Source organism: Anarhichas minor, unplaced genomic scaffold, assembly GCF_050575085.1.
Source record: "Anarhichas minor isolate MPS153535 unplaced genomic scaffold, ASM5057508v1 ptg000058l, whole genome shotgun sequence".
NCBI classification, from domain to species: Eukaryota; Metazoa; Chordata; class Actinopteri; order Perciformes; family Anarhichadidae; genus Anarhichas; species Anarhichas minor.
In genome coordinates this window covers 9,082,896-9,088,938 of record NW_027466504.1, presented here as the reverse complement: position 1 = coordinate 9,088,938, position 6,043 = coordinate 9,082,896, and positions in this window count along the sequence as shown.

Here is a 6,043-nt window from a genome sequence, read left to right as displayed (position 1 = left end):
GCGCGGCGGCGGCGGCGGTCTCCTCAGTCGCACTGTCAGGTGCGCTTCACTCAACTCACAAAGGTGACTTCCTCATTCTGTTGCCCCGGTTCAGCCTCTCATGCATTGTAGCTGTGTTTGAACCTCGCTTCCCCAAAAAAAGTCGAACTTCAACTTCAACTATTGTTTTGATATCCTGTAAATGGGCCAACACTCTCTCTTCTCCTTTTATCCAAAAATTAAACTTGCTAAACTTATTATGTAGATTGAGTTTTTCAATATATATATATTTTTAAATATATAAGTGTATATGTATGTGTGTATATATATATATATATATATATATATATATATATATATATATATATATATATATATAGGAAGTGTTTTCTGTAATGCAACTTTATAATTCTACTATACATACTGCATACTATACTATGCTACCGTACTTTCAAAACATCAGCATCTTATAAAATATATGTTCTAGTCCAACTACTAAACAGTATATAATATAGTTAAAAGTATCTCCTACAGTTAATTCATCAGTATTACTAATACTGTTCTATACTATAATATCATAGAACCCGCACAGGGCCCATTTTACTTTAAGTGATACTTTGATACTTTAAGTAGGCTGAACACCTTAATATGTAATTGAGTATGTTTACGCTGAGATATATGTACTTTTACTTCCATGAAAGTTTGTTTTGTCATTGTTTCACCATATTTTAGGTCAGCCAACTAAATAATACATGGGTGGAGAGTGTCGAAAAACATACTGCACTCGGGATTTTTTTGCAGATGTCATTTATTTTAGCCTTATCTTGCCTTGAGAATGGCCAGTCCAGTGTTGATACAGTAGCAGTACACACCAAAATACATCATCAGTGTGCATGGTGTAATGCACACTCTGACTACGAAATAATACTAATCCTCACAGTCACATTATAGATTGTTTAAACGTATGCACTGGCATTCAGATTACATAGTTCAGACAGAAATTAATTCAAGGCGTTATACACCTAATTTGATATCGATTTGCTGAGAATTGAGCAATGTAGTAATATACAGTAACATAATGTGGCACTTGTCTTGTTCTTGATACTTGCCTTTATGCATTCACAGGTCAGGTTCAGCTACATCTGGAGCCGAGAGAGTGTCTCGGTCTGGCTCATGGACGACCAGGGAAGGCAGATGACTACTACCATGGGGGCTTGAAGTCATGCTGACGGTGCTGGACTGCTGTCCTCAATGTACGGTAAGTAATAGGAGCATTTGATGTAACGTTTTATCGATTTTGTTTGAGGCTACAGCTCTGAGCAGTAATGTGTAACAATCCAGCTCAGCGTAATGATTCAGCTACTGTGGCATTGTTTCCACAGAGCACAGAGTCATAAAGAGCAGGAAGGTGTGCTCCAATTTGCAGTCACTGCAGTTAGTCTTTCTGGTTGATGATTTACTGAAGTGTCATAAATCAGACACACTGCTATTGGCATGGGTCAAATGAAAATAGGCCGGTAAACTTACTTCTGCATGCAGGCTGTTGACAATTTACTGTCCGCCTGTGTTGTTGAGATTTTCCCTTCTGGGCAAACACAAAGAGATTGTTTGTTCGGTAAAGTTCAACGCCTACTCAGTGGTCTTGTGGTGCACTTGGTTTGTGGGTACACAGTGAATCAAAATATGCAGAGGATTGTGGCAGGAAGTGCAACGAGGGTTTTTTCTTTACATATCGACAGTGACCCGTTACTGTTTTGGAGAGCTAGTCTCTTGGTGGGCGTCCACAAGCAGAATAATCAGGTAGTCCAAGTGATAATGTTAAGGTGAGGTTGGAGTTTGGAATGCAAGTGCATATCTGAACATCATGCGGCGAGATTAGGACGCGTTTGTGATGACAGTATCTGCTCTCTACTTACTTCATGCTGGGCTATTCTGCTGGTATGTCTTTGGACACGGAGCACATTGGATAGAAGAACTGCCGCATGGGACATTTTACAGCCTGTCCAATACCCTCCACCTCCAAGTCATTTTAAGACAAATAATGTATCACTTAGGTACAGAACGAGACTCTATCCTACACAACCAGTCACCATTTGACAAACATCACTTCCTCCTTTCCCAACCAACCACAATCAGAAAATGTGCCGTCTCCGACGCGTGTCTAGAGTTCTTAAGTCTTCATTTGAATTGCAAAGCTAGAATCAGGCCTTCTTTGAATGCATTGTGTCATGTTTTGGCTGAAAACACTCGGGGCCCTGTGGGATGACCCGTGTCATCTGCACTTCAGAGCTGCCCTCACGTCACACTAACTGATGAGGGTTGGTGTTGTCTAATAACTCGGGACTCTTGTCAAGGAGCGAAGGGGGTAAAGCAGGCTGACACTTGCATGAGGGTAAACTTGATAGGCTGACAGAAGAGTGCTGGGAGATCGTGGGTATTGCAGTGTGAGCTAAGCAGAGAGAAAAACGGCATATTGTGAATCCGGAGTAGTCGGCTTGCATCCAACTGTCACAGCGAGAATGATTGCTCGGAGGCTAGCATACCGCAGTCTTAGTAAATTAAAGGTTCTCACCTCCTCTTACATCAGCTTAGATTATTGAATGGAGCTGTCACATCGGCTGGTGCCTCCCTGCCTTCACCACAGGATTGCTTTCTAACAGAGGGACCAGATGTAACCTACATCTGTCAGGCTTTATCAGCCATGTCAATCTGGATGGTACTGTTCCTTTTGGGCTTCACAAATGTTTTTCATTGTTAATTCTTCTGTTCATTTTTCTTTTCACATTTCGGCAATTATGATTTGGAATTTGAAGTTTCCAGCATTGAACTTTTAGTCTTGCGGTTGAACGTACTGTCATTGTGAGTTTTCCTAAAGTTGATCAATCTTTAAAGGAGGATCGCAAGATTAGGCTCATCTCCACAGGGAAATTCTCCATTTTCCACTTCAGCAAGCGTCTTTCATGTTTCTCAATGGGACTGAAGATTGGACTTCATTTCTTTGCTTCCTGTTGGATATTGATTGATGTTTTCATTTCCTAACAGGGCTGATCCTTTTATGTCTCACCCTGACTTCTCTTCTCTGCATTTAGGATTATTAGATGCCGTTTCCCTTTTTAAGATGTGATGGGGAAAATTATGTTGAAGCCTCTATGAAAGAGAATTCCAATCTTGAATACAGATGAATGAGGACATGGTGTATATAGGGAATAAGCTGCCCACGGCGCCCAGTGGGACGTCTCCATCTACATTGCTTTCATGTGAATGTCAAGTAACATGTGTTTCTTTAAATACATACTCAATACTAATCCATATTTGATCCGCTTGCATGTTTTTAATTGAGTTGTATTCACAATTTTGCCAGCTTGACTAAGTATTTGTTTGTCCTGAAGTCATGGGCGTCATGCATTTATTTCTGTGTTTGGATCTTTATTGAATAAAAAAATATGGTTATGTATATTCATAAAACACCCTGTAGGGTCCAGAAAGCTCACACAATAAAGATTTTGATGAGTAGCCCACGAGAGACATGGGTTATTCCCTCCACCTAGTGGCAGTGCAGGGGACAGCACTTCAGCCGACAATCACACAGACACCTCCACTTCCTACACCCCACCATGTTTTGAAATATTTGATTATAAGCGAATACGTTTGCTGAAGCAGATGGACAGGTCTTCAGTGACACTGAAGCGTTGGCTCACTGTCGTACCTCTGTAACACTGTCCAGGACTTAAGTGTTTATGGATGAACTCATGTCATGCTGTGCAGTTCGAGGCCAGTTGTAATGCAGGGCTATATTTAAACTTCCCCTGGGGTGCCATTAAATCGTGTAATTTCTTCGTTAGGCCTGGCTGACCTCATTTTAATATCCACATCAGACAGCATTAAGAAAAAACACATAAAAAAAAAAAGGAATATTGAATTTTGCATCCACGGTGCTGTGTCTTACGTTCACCTTTTATGTGTAAGCGCTCTGCAGACAGACTTATCATGTGAGACTTACAAGTAGAATAAGCTAAAATCCCTTACATTTGGATGTTTGAGGGGCGTGTTGTTATGTGCTGCGATACGGCTGTGTGTTTGTTTGTGTCGGCTGCCAAGAGGGAGAGTTGAAAGCGCGTCTATGTATAGTTCTGCAAAGTGCACGATCCACTTGGACCACTAAGAGAAATTAGAGAATTCTAACAGGTTGATGCATAAAATGGCTGCATTGTTGTTGTTTTTTGCTTTTTCGAGGATAATAATACAGAATGTGTTGTTTCACTCGGCTAAATAGGGTATACAACTTCAATTGTGTTTGGCTGTATTATTTCTGAGGAATAAAGGACACACTGAAACATCGTATTGTATTAGAATCTTATAGACTGTAACATTCAATTTGGCTTTTGTTTTAGTAGCAGATAAGTGATTTGTTTTTGACAGCATGCTTTATTGTTGATGTGGACTGTACAAATGTCTTCATTTAGTCCTGCGTGACAGTTGAAACCCAGGTCTGTTAGCTCCTGCAGCTGCAGTACTCCTAACCTTGAGTGGGTGTTCACATCCACAGGGGATGGAAGATTCCCCTGTTCTGTTCAAAAACAAGCGGGGTACGGGGGGGGGGGGGAAGACAGACTCGGAGACAGATATTTATAGAGAGAGTGGGAGAAAGTGAGATTGTGGCTTGAAAGGTTACCGTGAGAGGGAGCAGCAGAACGAGAGAGAAGGAGACTGACAGCGTTGTCGGGTGAAACGGGAACATGGTGGAAAATAAAGATGAAGCAAGAAGACTTGGAAATGGATGATGCTGCAGACATAACCAGAGGCCATGTGGTCCCTGCTGTACATTTCTGTGTCTCTGTAGGTCATGTTGGCACTTATATGTCTTTGTTTACCCAAATTAAGTCCTGCAGATATGGTGAATGAGTCACTGAGGGGCTAGATGGATTATCTTCTTGGGTATTTGTCCTGCATTTTATATCCATTGTTTCCCCCTGTGTCATCCACTCCTAGGTCTATATACATTACTACTAAGTAAAATGGGTGTTGCTGAAGTGTTATTAATGTTGTATAGCTTATACATAAGTCAGAATGTGGACTCAAAGTCTTAATATTCCCATCTAGGTAGAGTGGTGTCACCAAGCAGACAGCTTAAATCGCCACCTCTGAAGTCAAATTTGTCAGAATCTGTGGTTCTAGTTCTGCTCTGACAACTGAGACAACCTATATGTCCCAGGCACCCAGGAATCTATCGGCCGATCACATTGAATCTCTGCAAGGCTCCAGACTCCCAGCGAGCCCCCCACCCAGCTGTAATTACAGTTTCCCATATAAGGGGATTGTCCCAACCAGGCCCTCTGAGACCTTGCACTAAATCTCCTTCATGTCGTCAGTCAGCCATCCAGATAGGAAGCTGGACAGCCAGGAAAAAGGCAGGGCCTCCTGGAAGCGAGCTCCTCTCCAGGGCGGTTGATGTATGGACAGTCATGGGATGATTTTAACGGATGGTCTCTCTTTCCACAACGGGCCGTTCTGAAGTCATTGGCAAACGTGTCCGGGAGGATAAATGGGAGTTTGCCGTGTTCAGGATAGGGTGGAGAAAATGTTGTCTATGCGGACACACGGCTGATATGAGATGCCACAGACAGACATTTTCCTGCTGTAAAAGGAGTGTTGTAGGAGCTGGGCTGTCAAGAAAATAAATAAATAAGGATATATGGAGGGAGGTGTACAATTCAGCATTGTTCTTGTGAGTGCAGGTACTGTACAGTCTTTAGCAATTATAGAATAATTCATACACAATCTTGGAAAAAAGTAAGAAATAGGAACAATGGAGAGTAGAGAGCTTAGAACATTAACAATATCCATTATCGATGGATATTATTGGTAATTTCCATAAGCAAGTAAGCAAGTTAGTCTGAGTCCTCCTGATGCAGCACAGGTGCAGCAACAGTCTCCTCTTTTTTTGTCAACAGAAATAAAGGTTGTGATACAGTTTTTATTTTTTAAACCACATTTGAGTCTTGTCATTTTTGTCAACATTATTGCATGGCGATATAGTCACAGTTAGTGTTTAATGCCGATGGTA